Here is a 23,500-nt window from a genome sequence, read left to right on the forward strand (position 1 = left end):
TGTGACAAAAAAATAATTTAATGTTTAAGAACAGATATCAAGCCATTTATCTGACTTGAACCCAAATATCACATGCAGCATCCTGCAGAAATGTTTCACAAAACTTCTGTTTCTCAGTTTAAGTGAGGGGGAGCTGGAGACGAAATGGCAGAAAAGTTGATCCTCCTTCACTCACAGAATGCAACTAGAAGGCGGTCCCAGTGTCTGATTGTGTAATTATCTGTTGGCTCAGTAAATCAGACACTAATTATTGTCAGATTGCGTGTGCAAATTGAATGAAATTTGAGCTATGCCTTTATGTATGTAAATCTGACCCTTAGAGTCAAAAGACTCAGGTAGTTTATTTCATTAAAGGAAAGGACATATTTGAGGAAGGAGAGTTGAAACTTTGAAGCCAGTAAGTTGATCAGAATGTTAATTAAATGTCATATAGACTAACACAAGGTAGCTACCAGCTGCTTTCAGGGAAGGAAAAAAAATATTATCTGCTTTAGTAATAGTACACAAAAATATCAAAGGCTGACAGTAAAATGGGGCCTCGCATCATATACAGTATAAAGGACCGCAGTAACCTATAGGACAGCAGCAGAAGAAGAAAGGATGGCACAGCAGTCTGCAAGTTCTACTTATGACACTACTATCACAGGATGGACAAATAAAACACATATACAGTATCGCCTATGTGCATTCAAAAAACAATAGGAATGAAATATGACCAAAGTTTTGAAAAAGTTACTACAGGCTTCACAACCTTGCCAGAAAATAATAAGCTTCCTTTTTCTGTTTAGAGAACACAGAAGAATGGCGAGGCAGTGAGTCTCCCGCTGCCTCTAGGCAAGACAGATAGAAGACAAATCATCTATGCATCTGCACTTAGCTGCCTTACTGTTATATACAATATAGATTTAAAAGGTGAGGTAGAGATTGGATATTTCTTTTTTGAGGAGTTAACTACATTCTTCAGTGCATACCACTATGTTTGCTTTGATACAGATTTATAAATTTTCATTATGAAAATAACAACTTTAAAGATTGTGCTACCATGTCTGTGAGTGCATTCTTGGCTCTATATTTTGTTTTACTGCATGTATGCAGCTAAATATTTTCTTATCAGTATCATAGTTTATTATGCCCAGCGTCTTTCTTAACCTTTATCTAAAATTTACTTCTATGAAGGCATTAGCAACACAAATGAAAAATGTCCTGCCAATAAGGCAAATTGAAACTGAAAAAAAAAAAAAATCATGGGAGGGTTCAGAGTGATGGTGATATGTCTTGCCTGCATGATGTTATTTACATGAAATGAGAAAGCAAAGGAGAGGTGAATTTAAAGGGACAGAGAACGTAAGAGAGACTGACAGACAGGGAAAAAGAAGAGGGTGACTGGGACAGACAGCATTTTGTAATCATACATTCAGCTTGTGCTACCAAATAGCTTAACCACTGTTATGTAAACCACAATGAAACATTCATGAGCTAGCAAACCATTGTCTCACTATCAACCCATTGGGATAGTGCTTGAATGGCCCATATGGTGCGTTGGCTACTATCTGAAACTCATCTATAGCAAATGGAAAAATTCTGAAAGGTTTAGTGTGCTGCTGAGATATCAAACCTGAAGAGAAAAAGAAGATATGTCGGAGGGCAGGAAAAGTGACGACCTTTTATTAGCATGAATGGAAAAAAATCTTATGTTGCCAGAGCGCGTAAGTTATATTTACACATTAAAAAGAAATATGGAGAGGGGTGCTGGGGATGAAAGGAGAAGAAGAAGGACAGAAACAGGGGTACATAAGGAGGAAGAGAGGAATGAGAAGAGAGACAGGGATTAGGCAATAAAAAGACGGATGAGAACAAGAGACAGCTCTGACACGCTCAGGCAGCGTATGTTTTCTGTGAGCCTGGGAGCAGCTGAGCTAACCACACACAGAGAGCGAGACAAACACACACACATGCACAAACGTTATGATGTGGTTAGCTGTGACTTTGTCTATGACTGGGTGTACAGATGAGATGTTTAGAAAGGGGTTGTACTGTTGGAAATTGTGCCAGATCCCCACCACACCACACCCCACCATCACAAGGAGAAGGGAACTTCGTGGGCTTTGGGCTTCTGTTGTGGTTTCTTTAATTCTCTCCCTCTCTTTTTCTTTCTCTATGACTCTCACTCTATCTCTGTCCTTGCTGTCTGTCTGTTTCTCGGTCCAACGCTCTGTTTCCCTTCGGCTTTTTCTCTGCATTTTCTTCTCTCTATATCATCAATCTGTCTCTCATCCTTAAACCGTCCATCTCTCACTTTCTAACAGGCAATACACAACCTTGAATAACATTTGCAGTGATCTAAGAACATATCTGAATGTAACCATTCAAATAGGCAGTGTAAATGTGTCTAACTCAGCAATCTAAACTCAGGCAGGGAAACAGGAATATGAGAGGATCTTTGAAAGCCTTGTGACAGTATGAACGCTGAGCCACTGGGACACTAAAGAAGTATGAGTTTTAGGAAAGTAGTCAGATCAATCCCACAAATGGTTAAAGAACCTGATCTTTGAAGCATGTGTAGACCTAAGTGCTGTAACATGGACACAGGAGGAGTTTAGATTATGACTGTAATAAGTATAGGAACCTCCTGCCAGATAAACCACACCGCTCTGTGATCATAAGGTGGTGGGCTTTGTTGAGGTTTAGGGCTTCTGTTGTGGTTGCTTTGTACTTCAATGCTATTCTTTTTTTTTCCAGGACTATCATGACATTCACTCAACATTTTTCCATCACTCAACCTCTGTCTCTCTCCCCAATCATTTTTTCTTTCTGTTACAGATTGTAACTTCAATATCCTTTAATGACTATAATATGATATGTACAATAACCAGAGCTACATTTTTTCCTTTGATTTTCTCTGACTTATGGCTGCTTTTATAACATCTTCCCTCCTCCCTCCTCTTTTATCTGCTCTTATACAAACCTTGCTTTGTCTGGGAGAAAAAAACCTATACCTCATTCTAACTTGAAAGCTATGTTAACCTGCCTTCTGTGTCACCAGGCATACAGGCTGGATCAAGACTTTAGAGGTCTGAGTAATCCCAAACTCACATGTATATTACACCCACACGTTTCTACACACACATGCACGTCACCACACACACACAAATAGAGACAGAGCCATGGGTGCACACGTGGGACCTGACAATCAGATTTTCTGTATATATAAACACACACACACACACACACAAACACACACACACACACACAGACACACTCTTCTACCTTCCACCCCCACATCCCTTCTTCCCCTGTTTCCTAAACCTCAAACACCCACACACTGCGTCTTGATTCAATTAAACCGCAGTCAAGTCTGCATTGTGACATATACCCCCATGGAGGGAAGTGGGAGTTGTGTGTGCGTCTGTTTTTTTTTTTTTTTTTTTTTTTTTATTCAGAAAACTTCATGACCTCCTTTGCCATGGCCCTTCCTGCTCATTGTGGTAATGGATGAGTGAACTTTGACCCCTTAATACATTCTAGGCCTGCCTTCCTCTGATGCTCTCTGTCTTTCTTTGTCCCCATCTCCTGCTTTTTTTGTTCTTTCTCTCCCTTCCTGTCTGTCAGTCTGTCTCTCTGTCTCACTCTCAATCTCTCTTCCCTAATGAGACAGGGACTGTCCTCCCTGTGGGGAAAGAGGTCAGTGCCCCTGACACACACACACACACACTCACACACACACACACACACACACACACACACACACACACACACACACACAGACACACACACACACACACACACGCATGCATGACACACATACACACATAGAGATAAACATACTGACATAGACTCCACACATGCATACACATGCAGATAGGACACATGCAGACATGCACATATCCATGCAGATAAAAGGACAAACCCCCACCACCACAGCCACACACCCACCATATACACAGACACACACACACACACACACACACACACACACACACACACACACACACACACACACACACACACACACACACTGACCCAGAAATCCCATCTCTATTATGCAGAACATCAGTTAGCTGATGGTGGAGCTGATTATGCAGCTACTCTCAGTGAGCCCACAACTCCCGGGTGGATATCTGCCTTTAAAACCCCAATCCCAAATGTCTTCTTAGCATATCAATAGAGAATTATATATTCCTAAACAGTAGGACTTGCATACATACAGCTTTTCAATACTTCTTCATCTCACCATGTCACAAGATGACCCTGTTTGAAAAAAGACAAGTTTAGGCAAACATTTCACACTAAAAGCATCCAAAAGTAACATTTAACTGTCACACTGATGTAAAGATTACAGAGGTTCCCCATCACGAGTTGTTTCTCCATCTATCAGCATACATTCTATAAATATTGTATAAGCAAGTGCAGATATGTTATTTTCAGCTGGATAATGAGTAAAAAAGTGCAAGTTTGCCAGATTCTTGGATCTAAAACTTTATCTTTTCTTGGCCAAATAAATCTTAGTTTGTGTTAAAGCAATCTACTGCGTTTTGGAAAATTTGGCTGTTGGTCAACTCACCAAACAAATGATAAAAAACAGACACATCAGCCACAATTAATTGCTCCAGTGCTCTATGCCAAGACTTCAGCATTCACCATGTTCAGAGACAGATGGAGGTTGTAGCAGTTTCGAAATAGAAAACGTTACAGGGGTGAGCATTTGATCATTCCAGCACTCAAATTTAATTTCTGTTGCACACAGAAGTGATTGAGACTCAGCAAGTAGTATGGGTCGGCCAGTAATCTCAGGGTCGGCAGTTCGATTCTCGGTTCCTCCTGTCTACATGTCTAAGTGTCCTTGGGCTAGACACTGAACACACTGATCTGATGGGCAGACCAGCACCTCGCAAAGTAGCTTGTTGGTGTATGTGTGTGAGTGTGTATGAATGGGTCAATGAGAGGCGAATTTAAAAGCACTTTGGATAAAAGCACCATATAAATTCAGTATAATACACAGCATGTCATGCAGGATATGTTGGATGAAGAACAAAAACCATTATTTTGGGATTTTGAATACAATTTTGATTAATTCAGCAACTATGGTGGACTATTTTACACCCTATTGTAGTGACAAAACATCAGATTTTGTGCCTCTGACTGGCATCTTCTCTCTAGCGACTGAAGCTCCTGTACTGTAATGTTCAATGGCATTGCATATTACAGTGCCACTAAAAGAAAAACATTTATTACTAATAATTATAGCATAACACTATAGAATTGTGAAAATATCCAAGAGACAGACATGTTTTCGTATTCAGTAATATTGTAGTTGACTTTGAAAGCAAACTTTAAAATGTGATTTGAGAGTGAGGAAAGAATACTTCCATTCCTTTTACTATCCACTTTTTTTACTTTTAACTCTCCACTGCCAAATCTTAATAACTAAAAGGTCAGTTTTCTCAGTTTAAATGCTACTTTTGGCCTCTATCATTTAACATAATGAGTGTAGAAGAGTTATCATGGCAAAATCAGAGAAGAAATGGCCTGATGGATGAGTTTATAGTTTCAGAAATGAAAACCCGACACTCAGTCTTTTATTGCAGCATACTTCATACATCTTAAATCTGAAATTTCCAGTACGATATGAATGAGTCAGCAGCAGCACCGAAACTAACTTCAGATCGCTCTACAAATACCTTGGCTTGTCAGGTACCAGAGGGCTGGCTTTATGGATTGGTGCAGTCCAGGGGTGAGATGTGGTGACCCCAACAAAGATTGCTTGCTAAGCAAATAAGCAAAGTAATCTGGCTGTGGGTGCGTGCGCAAGTGTGTGTCGATACATGCATGCAAGTGTGTGTATACACGCTATATGTTTTCGTATTTGTCTGCTTATGTGCCTGAGCATGTTTGCAAATGTGTGTGTGTGTGTGTGTGTGTGTGTGTGTGTGTGTGTGTGTGTGTGTGTGTGTGTGTGTGTGTGTGTGTGTGTGTGTGTGTGTGTGTGTGTGTGTGTGTGTGTGTGCGCTTGCCTGCTTGCTCATGAGGCGCTGCGAATGTGATCCCTCTTGCATCCTCATTGATAATGCCATGCATTGCCATTCTGCATATTTTAGCTTGGTAATTGAAAGGCCATCTGTGGTCTACTGGGGAGGTTTAGTAAAGTGTAAACTACGAGGCTCATTATTTTAGTAGAAGGAAGCCCTCAGAGGCCAAAACAAATAAGTTTGTGTCCAGTTTAACCTTCAGAAAACTCAATTAAGGTAGGTAAGGTGTATGCAGGTGCCATATCCATGCATTTTCTTCAGGAGGTTATGCAGATTTGCATACATGTTCTCAAACAGCAGTAATAAAACAATCCTGGGCAGACAAAACCAGCCACTACTCCATCAAACAGACAGTGAAGTCTTAGCCAAAATTTTGTCCAACAGAGTATGAAACAAAGACAGTTGCACACACATAGTGAGTGTGTGTCTGCTTGTCAGCCTTTGTATGTCTGCTGGGTCCATAAACATGGAAACAGACATGACCTGCATGTCTCAGCAGTTTCCTGTGTAAGCCGAGCTCCGTGTGCGTGCATGTGTGTGTGTGTGTGTGTGTGTGTGTGTGTGTGTGTGTGTGTGTGTGTTTGTGTGTGTGTGTGTGTGTGTGTGTGTCTGTGTGTCCATGGTTCTCCTGTCACTCCTCAGGCCTGCAGAGCAATACACTTTCCACTCAATTAGTGTGTCCCAATGCCTGTGTGCCAGCACAAATGTATCAGCCTTTACATGTATGTGTGTTTCCATCTGTCTCTTGTCACTACCAGTCCTCTTCACACCATTAGGACCTGTTAAGATCAAGGGTCATTTCTCTAAAGGTCAAAGTTCACTCTCCAAAAGGTGAAAAGTCACCAGGGTCAGGTCTGCTGTGAGGTGACATTGAACAAGTATACATCTGCAGCCTTGACAACTAACACGTTTGGGAATTTAAAGAACATCTCACATGGGCGCCATACGGTGTATTCAATATAAAGACATACCATAGTAGTCTGATGAGTAAACTGACACGGGAAACTGTTCTGAGGGACAAGTGGTTAGTCAACAGAGATACTAATATAATAACTAAAGAGTTATATGAAATCTAATGAATTACTTACAGTATGTTGCAAAGATGATATGAAAGCCCCTTATGGTTAGGAGTTGAACATTTCTGACTCCTGTTGGCTGTATTGAAAAACACACTGTGGCAGACAGAAATGTATGCCCATGTTAGTATGTCAATAAACCAAAACTCACACCATCAGAATAATTTAAAAGATACTGTGATACTGTATTATGGTACATATAGTTGCTTTAATTAGTTTCCAAACCATTGTTTCAATATTTTGTACTGTAGTGGCTGCATAAGCTGCCTAATATAGAAACATGTTATAAGAACAATAAACATCTCAGTAAGGGAGAACTGCCTAGGAGGTGACTAATTTAGAAATGTCTTGTGTCAGTCTGGGCTGAAAAGAAGACTTGAAAGGGGAGGAAGTCCAAGTTCATCCTGGAATTAAGGATAGGGGCTGTTTGGCTTACATACACAGACATCTGTTAACATCCACACACAAACACAACCACACCCTCACCCTAACACACACTTGCACACACACTGCCCAAGCAAATATCTCACCCAAGCACCAAGTCAACCCATTCACCCAGCCCCAGCAGTTAAAAACAAAGTTTCCCCCCTCCAGCTAAACTCAAGCCTGACCATAACTAAGTCTGCACTTTCAAGTGATTTTATTGAATTCCACTTCACTGCTGTATTTTATTGTTTTTATTTTGTTTTCTATACTGTTGCATTCAGTTTCATTGTGTGTGTTTTAATGTTTGATCATTTTGGAAGACCGGTGAAATAAATGTCATCATGTGCCAATACATTTCTTTCTTTATGTTTTATTTTGAAGCATCTTGTGATGATATTTGCTACAATCACTGCTGGGATATTTTAAATGATAAGATATGGTTATAGCAATACAACCACAAGTCTTAGAGAAGAGTTAGTGGAATTACTACATCAAAATCCAACCTGAGCAAAAACATAACATTAACCAGGTTAACCCATTATAGCTATTCTTTCATAACCATAAAGATGATAAGGCACCATATGTACTGCACCACAACTAAATTTCTGTCTGCAATGTTTCTTCATCATCAGCGACTATGGCTGCACAGCCAGGGGTCATGGAGTCGGTGATCACAGTGGAGGGGATGTCACTAAGATATGAGATTAGAAGTAAGGCATTAATGTGCTTTAAAAAAGAAAGTGACAATTATGTCTCCTTCTCTTACACATAATGATATTACATACCACGAAGAGACATACAGCATATGGACACATAACGTGACAAACTGTATACACCATATGTGAATGCTAATACCCAATATGCATGGACTCACACATGAATGCACAAAGCCTGAGCATAATGAAGACTAATATATGGTTCTGAGTAGATGTTATCACAAAAGAACAAAGTAATGATATCCAGCAGTGAAAGAGCCCAGAGCTACTCCTGCTGAATTTCTTCTCCTTTATTTTATTGGCAGGAAAGGAATCTTGGTTTCCAATGTGATACTCTGTATTGTTTTGGGTAATTTAATTTAATGAAAAAACAGCCTGGTTTATGCAGTTATCAATAAACAGTAACGTTACTTGCAGTAATTTTCAAAAACCTTTCAATAAAAGTTTACTTACTACAGTTTACTTCTCAATTTCCCACATTGTCTGTGCATCACCTCCTCCTTTCCTGCCATTACATATTTTTCTCCTATTCTGTCTGCCTCACTCTTTAGAGTAAATCATTGTTTTGCCCCTCTTGATAAAATGGCTTAGAAGAGACAGGGATACAGGGGATAGCTATGGAAATATGGGCTGTAATAAAGCTAAATGTCAGCTCTATCCACTTAATGTGTGTGTTATTATCTGTGAAAAATGTTTGGTCAGTTTTGGATACATTCCTTGATAGTGCACTAATGTTATTCTATCCTAAATTATTTACATAAGTGAAAATCCCTAAACCTCCATATTTACTTCGAGCCTACACAAACACAAACCCCCTAAACCCCATGGTGTGTGTGACTGAGTATATGTTTGTGCGTGTGTGTGAGAGTGGGCGGGCGTGCATATGTATGAATGTGTGTCCAGCTTCTCCCAGGTTGAACAGGATGTGGGAGGTCAAAGGAGAGGGTCAAAGGTCAAAGCCTGACTAAATAATTACCAGATACTCTTTCCAGTGACACACAGACACAAACACACACAGATACAAACACACACAATCAAAAACACAGCTTCACGACTACATAGGTTGTTATTTTTGAGATGTCTGGACTCTGTCTTCCTCTGTGACCCCCTAAGCTTGTGCACACACCTTAACCTATACACAACCACACTTGAACATGCTCTCATTCCCTGCCTCTCACAGTGGCACTCACACAATCACCCACCCACCTTCACACACACATAATGTGTGTGTGAGGCTGAAAGCTTGTCCCACTGACAAGCTATCAGTCAGGAAACAGAGGGGAGAAAAGGAGACGAGAGCAAGAGAGAGAGGCAGTGTGGCTAGATTTAGCCTGTCAGTCACAAAAGGTCAAAGGTTGCAACGAAAGCCCACCGACATGCATGCACCCACACACACAAAACACAGTGTTCATCAAAACAAGGTCAAAAGTGGAGGGCAGACAGATGGCTAGGTTTACCGAGAGAAAGAGGGAGAGCAGAGTGCTGGGTAGTTTTACTAGCGTCTACCCTTTAAATAGAGACTGCAAGAAAGTTTAAAGAGGGCACAAGTGAATGTTTACAGCAGGGCAAAGAGGTGCAAGCACTTATTTTAATTGTTCTGAATGAACTTAATATCAGTAACATGCCCTCATGGGCACATTTCAAGGGAATAATAATAATTCGATCAGCAAAAAGAAACTCTTAAACATGCCATAATGTAATTGGATCAGACGAAGCACAAACATTTTGTCTTCATATTTTGCCATAAGTGTTGCAAAGCTTAGCCCTCTTTTTCTGGCATCCTTTGTAAATTGTTAAAACAGAGAAAGGAAGAAGGTAAAACAAAAACACTCCTTGTGCCAGATCCTCTGTTTTTCCCTCCATGCCACTGTGGCACACCTTCTAATCATCCAGATCAGTCTAGACTGGGCCACGCCAATTCACCTCCTGTCTCTGGACTAAAAACGCCTGTCCTTTTAAATCCACTCACAGGTAATTAGTGCCTTAATGATAAAACATGGGCAAAGAGACCCGGACAGAAATACACACACACACACACACACACACACACACACACACACACACACACACACACACACACACACACACAAACACACACACACACAAAGACAAATGGGTATATCTGCACACTTAATCACACAAACTGAACATGTAGACAAACACAAACAAAGTCATGGATTCGGACAGGTAAGGTTATACACACAGACATGCACTTCCCCTAGACTCACACCAACCATATGGCCTACAGGTCAGTATTTGCACTCACAAGCTCTAGCAAAAACAAAATAGATGTATATTGTCTCTGACTACTGGAGAATGTGACCATGAAAGGAGAGAAAACAAAGTTGAAATCAGGTGGAGAGAGAGGATGAAGGATTTTGTAGTAGCTTCTGATGGAAATGAGGGTGTTAGTGGTTCATTCTCAGAATAACCTTTTGATATCATTAGCATCAAAATATCAAAACCCTTCACTTTTATGGTTTAGGATTTCTTTGAGACTGTGGTGGTTGTGCATTGCTGTTCGACAGTTAGTATGCAGCATTGCAAAATTGTTTCCCTTCTTTCAGTTAGTATCATTTAACTCTCTGTAGGTGGCTTTCATTACTTTATCTGTTCAGTAAAGGTGGATATTCCTGGCTATGCCGTGGTTCCCAGGTCTTTTTCTCCTGACACAGAGATTCAAGAAAAGATGTACTTGACCCTAAAATCTGAAAACCTTCATCGAGTGAGCGCTGGTTGAATCATTATTATGTTGTTAAGATATATTGTTCTTAGAAGGTAGCAAAATGTATATGTATGAAAATTTCATGTAGGCTACTTTACATTTGTTTTGTTTTCTCCGTTGGATTTCATTTCATGGAGTACCACTTTTACCCACAGGGCCCCCACATGGGGCCCCAGACCCCGAGGATGGAAAACCCTAAATAATGTGACCATTCAGTATAATACAAAAAGCCAGGCCAGAAAAACATGGGTGGTAAAGGTAGAGTAGCCAGGTTGGGTTAAGAGGAAAAGAGAATGGAGTGGAGCATGTGGTAAACACAGTGGGACACCCAGTGGTCATTTCACCCATGGACACACACATACCCACAGCAATTGATAGACTTACTGATAAAGTGAAAGATGCATGGTTAGCCAAACGTGGAGACAAACTGCGAGACAGGCCAGAAGCCAGATGAACAGATAAGGATGCATGCAAGGCTACAGTCACACACAGACACACACAAACACAGAGAGACAAACTGGTCAACCTGGCAAGACAGGCTAAGTTTGCTTTGTCTGTGGGGATGACCAAGGGTAAGCCGGGATACACAGTGATCTGTCTCATTAATGGTGTGCTGTCTGGGTCATAAAATCTACTTTTTTCCCCTCCCAACTCATGTAAGAGTAATGCTTTCCTTGTGATTTTATATTATCACCTAATCTCTCAACCACTGTTGATCATGTGAGTGTCCAGGACAGCTGAGTAATAAGTGAAGGTTTGTGTGTTTAAAAATTTAGCAAAACATTTACCATTTAAACGTCTATGTGTCTCATACAGTATAGATATAGCATAGGTATAAGGGGAATGCGAAGGCTCTGTCAAGTACACTACAAAAACCATCCATCTTAACAAGTAATTTAATCTCACATTCAGTCTTTGTGAGAGGTCTGTGTGGGACTGTTTCCAATGCTGCACCTGCCTGCAACTCAGTATCTAATAAAACTCAGCCCTATCCCACAGAACAAATAAGACACATATTGCCCTTCTGGATCTTTTTAATCTAAAAAAAAATGCAATTACAGTTTCTCAGCTGTTTACTAACCAATGTTTTGAAGACCTAAAGTAAAAAAAAAACAAAAACAAAAAAACCCTTGAAACAGCTTAAGGCATTTGGAACTAAAAGCTGATAAAATCATTATACATCATGTCCTTATTTCTCATACAGTTCATGTATTTTGAAATGGCAATAGATAGAACAAGATTTTAGAATATCAGATTTTGGAGCAGCATTGTTAGTGTTACTGTTACACAATACGTAAAGTAGTTAGCTAATCAGATTTGTAGGGATTCAGTTTATGGGAAACAATGCATGATTAACAATTAATAATTGTGATATAACAACAGTTATACAAAGTTTCATAAAAAACTCATCCAAAGATGATAATGATGCTGACCGCATACATCCTACCTGGATAAGACTAAATACATATACCTGCACCTACAACAATTGTTTTTGGTCTCGCAGACAGAAAGCAAAGCGAATTTTAGGGGCAGCGCGAGTGCATATAATGTCAATGGAAAAACGAGATTAGATGTGAAATTGCCAAGGGCATCAAATTGATGCGAAGACACACCCATGCAATTCCAAGTTTCTGATGTGTTCTGAAATCAGTCACAGTCACAGGCACACACCCAAACACACAGGGCCAGTGGATATGTTACTAGCTAGCATACAGCTAATGTATGTGGACACATACATATATACATTGGCTGTTTGGGATAAAAAGAACATAAACGGTCCAGCAGTCAAATTTGCTTTGAATTCTGTGTGAACACACATTTAAACAAAATAATCTTCTGCTAATTTTAATCTGTAGTTGCTGTATGCCCTTTTTGTGAAGTATTAAATGCCTTCTATTAAAAAACATTTCACTTCAATTGGCATTGACTTGTCTACAAGTGTATTCATCCACTGTGTGTGTAATTATGGTTCCATCTCTGTAAATGCAGTCATAATCAAATATTGCTTTTTACATGCTTGCTGCTTTGTATCGTACTAAACATCCACATTGGCTATCACTTGCACGTGTAACAATTTATCAACCCTCAAAGTCTTTCTTATTCTGCATGTCTGCTTTAGTGTAATTCCACACACATCCAGTTATGAGATATTTCCCACATTTCACATACTTACTGCACAGCTTCTCCAACTAAAAAGAAATTATTTGAAAGAAAAACTACAGCACCAGCGTAAAAGAGACACAAGAAATTGAGAACTTTGGAGTGGCTACTAGCTGGAGCACTGTTATCCGTGTATTCATGTTCATCTGAGACAGACTATAATAGTGCATTATTACGATGTGGTGTAACAATCCAATCTGATGGCAATAAAGACTCCATCCAACCACAATGATTGCATGCAAACGCCTTCTCTCTTGCTATATCAGGCGAAGGGAAACAACGCAATGCACAATGGCTCTGTTGTATTATTAGCCCCTCAGAGGAAGCTACAATTGTCGTATAAGACTCCAAAAAAAAGAGTAAAGTAAGTCTGGGAAAATATCAGCTTCCTGCCTATGACTGCAGGGTTTAGCCTGAGGTACGTGTTTGCCTCTGCCTCTCTGCCTTTCTCACTGCTTCGTACACTTTCTGACCCTGTTTCTCTGTCCAACCCCAAAACAGACACACACCAATCAAAATTAGCTAGCATCAAGGCACCACAAAACATCACTGCTAATACATCAACTGAACCAGTATCTGATTCTCATTCGGTACACCAGAGATTATTGCTGTAATTTATGCTGACATAAATAAATCATTCAAATCTGTGTGTGAGCACAAGGGCGATGAGATGGAGAGGAAGTATGGGAGGCTGAGAGGGAATGATAGTCAAATAAGAGACAGACAGTATTTCATTTATTATTATTATTGTTATTTGCTGTAATGGTCAGATTTGGTTTCTCAAGAGCTCTTCTCGGCCTCAACATTGAGAGAGAGACAGGACATCTGCTTCCAGCTTATCTGGTCGGTAGCCAGTCTGTATCTCCCCGGGGCAGGACGCACTGTCTGTCTGACCTCAAATGAACTCAACTCAACTGCAACAGTAGTCTCCCTGCTGATGAAGTGGAGCTGAGAGAAAGGGGTTTTGAGGAGAGCTGAAGAGAGCAGTAGAAAGAAAAAGGGGCAGGAGGGAGGTAGAGAAATGAAGTCCCTTTACATGTTCCTAATGAAGAGGCAAAACCCAAATCATCCCCTCCATTAAATTGCTGCTCCATTAAATTGCTAAACCGATTCAATATTCAAAAATCATTAAAACCATATGTTATCCATTTGCTGGATTTATGTAAATAGGAACCACATGAAATAAAATTCCATAAACATTTTTGGAAAATATGCTGATTCGCTTTTTTGCCAAGAGTTAGATGAGAATATCAATGCCACTCTTATTTCTGTACGCTAACTGGCTATGTATTCCTTTAAGAAAAAAATTAAAATCTCATTTGTATATTAAGAGTTCCTAAAATATTTTGTAATGATAGTGTTCCATTATTTTCTCAATTGGCATTGTAGCTAACTGAATTATCCTTATTTTATCATAGTGTGAGAGAAGAGATTTACGTATGATTGCCCTTTTTCTTCTGTTATTGAACAGTTTGTGAGTGTCCACTCCTCCAATCACCATGAGTTATGTAGCTTTGGCCAGTGGTCGCGATTTTACTCTGGCCTATTAAACTTTACTGTTGTCCAACAGCTCCCCGCCCTGAGTCACATGGATGGATTACTCAGTTCTACCACTCAGCTGCTTTGATAAAAATATCATGTTGCATCCCTACGTGAGGGCATTTGACCTTATTGGCTCTGAGCCACACGCTCAACAAGTGAACAATCCAAATCCAATATCAAAACTTTTTGTTAAGTTTCAAACTGAGACTGTTGTAAAGCAAGATAGCTAGACATATGCCATCATCGCCCAATTAATCAATTTGAAAAATTAATATGTTTTTAATTACATTTAGAAAGGACAGCAGTAGATCAGGTGATTCATTCATACTAGTCAAGTTCCAGTCAAGTGGCACTGGCGGTGGCAGCAACGGTAGCCAGTCGATACCAGCAGCAAGGCATACCCCCAAAAAAATAAGGGGCACACCTACAAGCCAAAATGGAAAAACAGATTTCCTTGGATTACCTACAACTGGACATAAGACGAACACAAGAACTTCTGCAGGAGTTTAAATCTGGATTCAGATGGTGATGAATTCCTCAAGCACACAAACTCAAGGAGAATATCTTTCTTCTGAGGGACTAACATCTGTACCGGTGAGTAAGCCTATAATAGTAGCTGTCTAGGTGTCTGAATGAAATTTAGATTGGTTGCATTATTGTGTTGCTTGTTGAAATAGCATTCAGCATACTGATCTGGCACTACAGTATGTGTGTACATGGTGGGTGTGTCAGTGAGTGTGGGGTTGTGTATGTACGTGTGTTGTCACTACGTGTTGAATTGGTTGTGCTGATTATTTTATTCGGTATTCATTTAACTTCCTTGGTGGTATATAGAATTGTGCAATTTTAAAGAATTTGTATATGGTGTTAAATTTCGGGCTTGCAGCGGGAAAACGTAAAATAAAAAAACAAAGCCAATAAAGTATATTTGAAATTGAAACATGCATGCACAAAAGAAACATGGAACATGGTAACAGACAGTGTTGAGATCCCAAGTTGCCCCATGGAGCTTGGGAGTAGGGGATGAAAAGAGGGAGGACAGAGCGGTTGAAGGGCAAGGAGAGAGTGAGGGAGGAACGGGAAGAAAGGCATGAAAGAGAGGGAGAAAGATAAGGAAGGAAAAGGAGAGTGGGTGTTCATAAGCCAAAGACATAGTGAGGGAAATGATGGAGTTGGCACTGGGGAGCAAAGGTAGAGAAGGGGAGTGATGAGTTTGGAGGAAGAGTTCAGCAAAGGCCTTGGATCCAATCATAGGACTGCTTTTGATTATGTTTTTCATTTTATCTAAAATAATGTTTCAATATTCACTTGCTCATAGTTTAGCACCAATCTTGGTCTTTGAATGGGTACTCCTTTTGAGGAAAACACTTACTCTGTGGCCCCAAACAAACTGCTAAAGCTCACTGCAGCTGTAGTTTGAGGAACCAAGCACTGTGGGATTAGCTAACCTTGTTTCACCCTGGCAACCCATGAAGAATTATTCAGTCTTTTGAGGATATAGTTCAGAGCAGGACACCTGATTGTTTAACATTGCTTGAGATATTTGATCCCAGAGGTGACTGTGCAGAACCAGTTGTGGTTGCATGAAAGGAATTAAGCCACATTATTTATGAATTGACTGATATTATGTTTAAGATGGGAGTATAGTACTAAATATTGGTTGGTTAAGTTAGACAAGACTGACATGCCATCACAAATAAAACCAAAGGAAATTTATTTAATTATAATACTTTCACACATTGTAGTGCCAAACAAATGCATAATGTCTTTAACCATTGCTACAGTTCAAGTAACCACTCCAATTATATAATATATTTCATATATAATGTACATATAATTAAAAAAAAAAAAACATTTTCCATTTGTTCATAAAACTTTGATTTTATAAAGAAAAAAAATGCTCATTGATGATTTCAGGGTAGAATTCTCCTCAAAGCTTTAAAATAATGAAATGGGACACTGCTGGAAAAGCCAGGAGAAGTCTTGGCAGCAACCATCATAAATATATGATAGATTACTACAGCAAATTATAACTGAAATTTTAGCTTGGTACACACTGATTCTCCTAAGAATTAAAATATTGATTACAATTGATATAGAAGAGTGTAAGTAGTACAAGAAACTGAAAAATAGTGAGTTTTACAAACTGCTGGAGGTCTCAGTGGTAGTAGTGTTTACAAGAACCAAGCAGAAGTGCATGCAAAAACAAACTGTACACATACACAGTACTGTGTGGTCCTGCTTCATTATAAGCACATACAGAAGTGTCTCACGAGTGCACATGGCCACATCAAATGTGAAACATCCATATGTGTAAAATTCCTTAGAGACAAGCTTACTTTTCAGAGACAGACCAAAAATACTCAACAGTAGCTAATTGTGCACATTTCCCATGAACACATAAATATAAGCATAACTTTCTCTCAGAAACAACAACAAATGCAACGCGAAATTTCCCAAAAACACAAACTCGTAAATACACGTGAAGCCTCTAACAAATGCATAACAAAACCTGCATGTGGCAAGCCCTTCACAAACTCATACATATATGCATAAAGGTTCTCACATGCACACACACGCAGTGGTACTGACTGAAGCCCAGATGTAGCGTTTGTGACGAAAAGGAAAAGTCATTAGACTCGCACTTCCTCTCCAAAAACACGAAAAAGAAGAAAAGACTGTCTTACATGAAACACAGGAAATGTGTGGGTTACTGCCTGTGTGTGAGTGTGTGTTTGTCAGTTTGTATATTCTATGTGCACATACAAATTCTGCCCCTGGGGTTGGTGACCAAGGTCCTTTTAATTGCTTGCCTTTGATTGCTTTCATTGAGTAGACTACAGCAACAATTACAGCCAATTAAAACACACAGCTAAGGCTTGACTAACCCAGCAGACAAAGTTGCATACCATGGACTTGTGGGCTCAGTATTTATCCAAAGCCTCACCCCCTGATTTCCAGATTTAGACTTAACTGATTTATATTAAACTGGAGACTACCCACTATAATGATGTAATGTCAAATCTATATATCTTTTTAGAATAATCGTCATTTTAAAAAGTGCAGCAAAGGTGGATAGACATTGTAACATTTACTCAGTACATCAGGAAACTGGCTGTAAAGGCTCATTTACAGCATCCCTGATTCAGCAGAATGTCTTTTCTAAATGAGGCAACAAAATGTAAAAAATCTAAACCAATATATGACTTCAAATGTAGATTTTTGAGTTTCACAAGTTTCATTTCTCCCTACACAAAGGTACAGACATTTAGAGCTTCTGCTTTTTAATGGAACTTATGGTTATAATTGTGTAACTAATAACTTAAAATGTAACAGTGTGTGTATGTGTGTTTGTTTGTGTTTCTTGCGTATCTTCCTATACACAAACTTCAATTTTGCACAACATCCAAACCACAACTTCCTTGTGTTTCTGACTTTGTGTGGGTGTATTTTTATCTGCATTCTCAGTCAACATCCACAGTCTGTGGTGTATGTGTCTGTATAGAAATCTAGTGTATGTTGAGTAAGTGTGTGTGTGTGTGTGTGTGTGTGTGTGTGTGTGTGTGTGTGTGTGTGTGTGTGTGTGTGTGTGTGTGTGTGTGTGTGTGTGTGTGTGTGTGTGTGTGTGTGTGTGTGTGTGTGTGTGTGTGGCCCAAAGTCAGTTGAAATAAATGATCCACGGCAGCAGTTTGTGAGAAAATGAGCGAGACAAGGAGAACAAGAAGAATATGAAAGTGAAACATTAGCTTTTAGAAACAAAACAACAAAGACAGGAAGAGAAAATAGAAGGAGGCAGAGAGTGAATCCTGGGGTTTGGACATCTGCTGAAGCTTCAGCAAACTCAATTACCTCATGGCTGAAGGTGGAAGTCTTACCTGTCTGCACTAAATCATGTCAGCATACACACAAATACACAGACACACACACACAATGCTGTGAAGACAGCAGAGACAGTTGAAGGACAGCTTCTCTGACTTCAATGGGAAAGAGTACTCCCCTCTCACACACACACACACACACACACACACACACACACACACACACACACACACACACACACACACAAACACACCAGTGGATTAATTTGGACACCACACCTCATCTCTGCTTACCTCTGCCATGAACATCTGTCACCTCAGCAGGATCCAAACTGCTAATAATCATGCAAACGCATGCTCGTGTGCACACACACATTTTGATGGCTAAATTTGGCCCAGTCTCCATTTGATACTGTTTCAGTATTTTATCACTGTTTACATACACACCTCCACCCACAGCCAACCAGCATAGCTAAGACTTCCACATCTCCGGTTTTTTTATTCACTTGCTTTTCTACCTATCCATGTTCATACATTAACACGTAATTTACACTGATCTTTATGCAATAAGAAACTGTATTATATTGCAAGAACTAAGACATCTATCCCTTGAGATTCCCTGGGGTATAACTTTCTTCACTGCTAACAGCAAACAGTCTTTATTTTGCTGTTTATTGGTATGAAAAGAGAAGAAGGTCTGTGCATGCAAGGTTCACCTCTGATTATTCCATGCAGAGCTGGAAATCCCCCCTCACAGCAGATACTAAAACATGCAGGTGTTGCAAACTGTAATCTTTAGCTTTAGGGCGAACATATTGTATTGCACTGTTCAAAGGGAAGGTTTTAGTGTTTTTGACTTATAATCTTGACAATTGGTTTCAAGGATGTGTGTGTTTGTGTGTGTGTGTGTGTGTGTGTGTGTGTGTGTGTGTGTGTGTGTGTGTGTGTGTGTGTGTGTGTGTGTGTGTGTGTGTGTGTGTGTGTGTGTCTTTGCATCTTGTTGCTGTCTACTAGTTTCAGTTATTCTTTGTGTTTAATCATGATAAATCTAACTTCTCAGTAAATATAGTAAATATTTGTCAAAAAAATGCATGACAACCATTTGTTCCACAAATCCCTGAAATGTATTGTTAAACCATGTTACATCCTCAAACTGATACTTTCTGTATAAAGAGGACAAGCCAGTGAGACATATTGAGGGGAAAGTTAATTTCAAAGTGTAAATTAGCACATTGAGAAAACGCCACCAAAACATCATAAAGCCTAAACCTTTAAACAAAACTTTCAATACTAACTTTGCATGTGAAACCATACAATCCATGAGCTTATGGATGGTTACTTGTCAAACACATAAAAAGTTTTGCTGGTTAGCCAGTTCGGGGTGCTTTCAAAATGTGATGAATGTTTTATTGTCTTTACTTTCACATTCTGACTTGGTTTTGTGGGTTTATGGATGTAATATGTCAATATTTCCTGTTTCTAACTGTAAGCAGCCTACACAGAAATGATGTGATAGCACCATTTTGAACTTTTAGAGAACTGTTGCATCTACAATGTCAGTGTCAACTGTGGGAAAACTTTACATACAGTAGTCCTATGTATAATAAAGGGTTTGTACTAACAGAAGTAACCCTCTGCCGCAATCAGTTACAATAGTTTTATACATCCTTGTCCAGTACATTCAGTCATTCTCCAATGTAGATTATATAGATTTATACATTTCCTTTGCTCCTTATATCTTATGCTGGGGTCTGGTCACAAAAAGAATAAAAGATGTGCTAACATTAAATGAAACCACTGTTATTCATTATCAGACATTTATTTAAAATACTGTTAAATTACATGTATATTCATAAATTTGTATATTTTATTGCATTCATTATTACCATCTAATTACATCATAAATACAGGGAACTTGGTAGATGTAATTTAAAAGGTTATTAGTGTATATTGCCAGTAAAAAACACATTAGCTTATTGCCTTACCTTGGCAATCCAATTCCCCTGAACATCCCCATTGTAGAGGTCTAGAGCCAGTGAGGATTCCTCCAGTGTTAATTAAACTGTCTGTATTGGAGAGAATTAAGGTCGTGATCTCCCAGACCTCACCGCTCCCACACTCCCTGAGAAGAAAGGAGAGAAGAAAAGAGACTTAATGACGGAATAAAAGGATGAAATGACTTAATGAACCGCCTAACGAGGCCTGCGGCCGTTTAATAAGGGCTTATTAAAGCTTAATTAGAGCAATAATCCAGCTTGTTTGGAGTCATTCAGTGTTGACTTGTGGCTGATTGTGTTTTTATGGTAACTGGATAAACAGGGAAGCATTGTCATTCCACAGGAAGGAAAACATGTTCAACGGTGTGTGTGTGTGTGTGTGTGTGTGTGTGTGTGTGTGTGTGTGTGTGTGTGTGTGTGTGTGTGTGTGTGTGTGTGTGTGTGTGTGTGTGTTTGTGTGTATGATGACTCCAAGGTGAGAGCTTCAGGCGACCTTCTGATCAGATGGAGGCCCAGGGGTCACATGCTGAAGTTTAACTTACATTCACCATCTGATTCAAACACTCTCCCAATAAAGATGTTGTTCCATGGATGTCAAGATAGCCCCTTTTGTCAACACTTAATGATTGGATTTTCAGCATCTTAGAGGCAGTCAGCTAAAGCTTTGTCACATCCTTACGAAAGAGGTAGAGCTCCAAGCACCGGACATGCTACTTATAGTAACTTATGCTGCATGTAGTCTGATAGATCCTTGAATATTTCACTTATTATTTAGGAACTCACTAATTTTAATGTCTAATCGCATAACTGTCAGACTTTAAGATCTGACTGCAAGATCATGCTTTAGGATCTGATACACAGAAGTTCCTTTATGGACCATGGTAAATGAGTCACGTGGTTTGTAAAGTGTAACCCTAATGATTCAGCTAGCAAACTCCTTTCCTCATTGATTTAAACACAATACACAGTGTTTCCTATAAAGACATCAGCATGACTCACATGAGTCAGGGACCAAGCTGCAATGTGCCTGAGAACACATCTAAAGGTGTAAGGTATACAGAGCTCTTGGGGCTTAAGATTTTCATTATTCAGACAGTGATGCCATCACCCCTTAGAGGACTGAGTCAACCTCACAGCGTGCTGTATCCTACTGGATGTGTGGATGACAAACTCTGCTCTCATTACTATGGTTTTCTGCTCTGTGTTTCATTTTATATCAGTGATTCAGATTGTTAATGCCCACAGGCCCTTATATGGAGTTACCAAAATCCGGTGGTCCCAACAATGAAAGGAGTTACTCATCCTTCTTCCTAATCATGTGAGAACCACATTACCCTGCTAAAAAATACTACACTCTGAGCCATACAGTATGATTTGGACATGTTGATTCAAATGAATCAGATTATAAATGTGGCCAGTCTGGACAGTATGTGCCTGATTTTGAGACAAAAAGGCAGTACACACAGACAGAGGATCAGTATACTGTGGAATGTTGTATTAAAAAGTCAGCCAGGAAGAAAATGATACCAAAGACGGCATCCTATGTACTGGGATCTGTATGGAGTTCATCATCTTTATCAGTAGACTCTCATGATCAGGACTTGTGGATCAAGACGCAGGCACCGATCAAGACACAGGCACCATCTCAATCATACCAACTCATGAAGCTATGATTCAAACTTTAAATGCAATCAACATTTTGAGCACTGATCCAGTCCCAAAGTGTTAACAGCATAAATAACATAATAAAAAATTACTGAAATAGGGTGGGGGCCTGGTTGGAGTGACTAGCAAGTGGAAAGCAGCACAGCCAAGAGTGATAAGATTAGACCTCTTGTAAATCAAGCTTCCAACTCAACCTCTCTTTAAGCCTTTTAATGTGATGTGACTTTGTATGTCAAGACAGAAGCAACGATCCTTAAGTAAAGTGAGAATTTTCTTGGACTCAGCATCTAATGGTCATCAGAGGAAATGCACTTAGGAAGAAAGTGAAATGAGCAATTAGCCTAATACAGTGTGTGAGAGTAGGTAAACATGAGCAAAGACAAATTCACACACTGACATTTGCACATGTTCAGTATACTCTCTACTTTTTACATGTCTAAGGTGGCAGGCAAGTTTTGTATTTACAGATTAAAATTACTTTAAATAAAAGTAACAGACATAGATGGTCATTGAGGTAGCAATATGCATGTGGACACACTCCTCACACACTACACATTGACACATTAACTGATGCTTATTGATAAAGCTCGATTTAAGAAGATGACATCGCCTGTAGCTGTCAGCTCTCTGTGAACACACACCCCATTGTTGTAGATGTGTGTGTAAGCGCATGCATGAGTGTGTCTCTGGCATTTGTGGCAATTCGCCTTTTTTTCTGTGGCACATCATCTACCACAAATACACACACATGCTCTCTCTTTCTCCTTAGGAGACCGCTGACAGCTAACAAACACACACCTTTCTAGCACTGCGGTCATCCTTTCCCACCATGCTGTCACTTTCAGGTGCTAATTCACTAGAGGAGTTGTACACACAACGATTCAAGTCGGGTAGCATTTACCCAGCAAGTAGGATTTAATTCATTTTGCCCGTAGCACTTCTGGTTTTAGTCTAACACAGCAGAATCATTCTCTCAACCACTTACGGCAGATGAACCCTTGCTTCTAAGTTTCACTAATTTACTTCATAGTATCAAAACCATTTGGAGGTTGGGGGAGGCTTAGTACTCTATGTTTGGATCCACACATGTTGGGTTTTAGGTTTTTAACCTTGAGCCCTCCAATGTGATTATGATTTTTCAAATGCTTTCGACCCTCTCGTTTCTCAATTTTTATATTAGTTTCAAGTTTTACACTGTGCTCCCAGTGTCTCGAAATTATGTCAATTAGCCCGAGGGCAGACTGAAGTCACACTCCAGAGGGTTATTAAACATTACAGTATAGATACACTTGGAAGATCACATTGAGATGCGTGACAGCATTTCATGAGGAAGGTTTTAACCCATACAG

The 23,500-nt window shown here is 39.6% G+C and overlaps 1 long non-coding RNA gene across 3 annotated transcripts in view; it reads right to left on the reverse strand.

Annotated features, from left to right (window-relative positions):
- LOC120784493 overlaps positions 1–23,500 on the reverse strand; it is a 95,950-nt gene that overhangs the window by 27,208 nt on the left and 45,242 nt on the right. For 2 of the 3 annotated variants that reach the window (XR_005706450.1, XR_005706452.1), the window contains exon 3: positions 20,475–20,611. This is a non-coding gene — a long non-coding RNA (uncharacterized LOC120784493). Of the gene's footprint in view, positions 1–8,137; positions 8,220–20,474; positions 20,612–23,500 lie in introns of those variants that run through there. The other variant, XR_005706451.1, reaches the window with a different exon arrangement.

The sequence above is a fragment of the Xiphias gladius genome, chromosome 22, assembly GCF_016859285.1.
Source record: "Xiphias gladius isolate SHS-SW01 ecotype Sanya breed wild chromosome 22, ASM1685928v1, whole genome shotgun sequence".
NCBI classification, from domain to species: Eukaryota; Metazoa; Chordata; class Actinopteri; order Istiophoriformes; family Xiphiidae; genus Xiphias; species Xiphias gladius.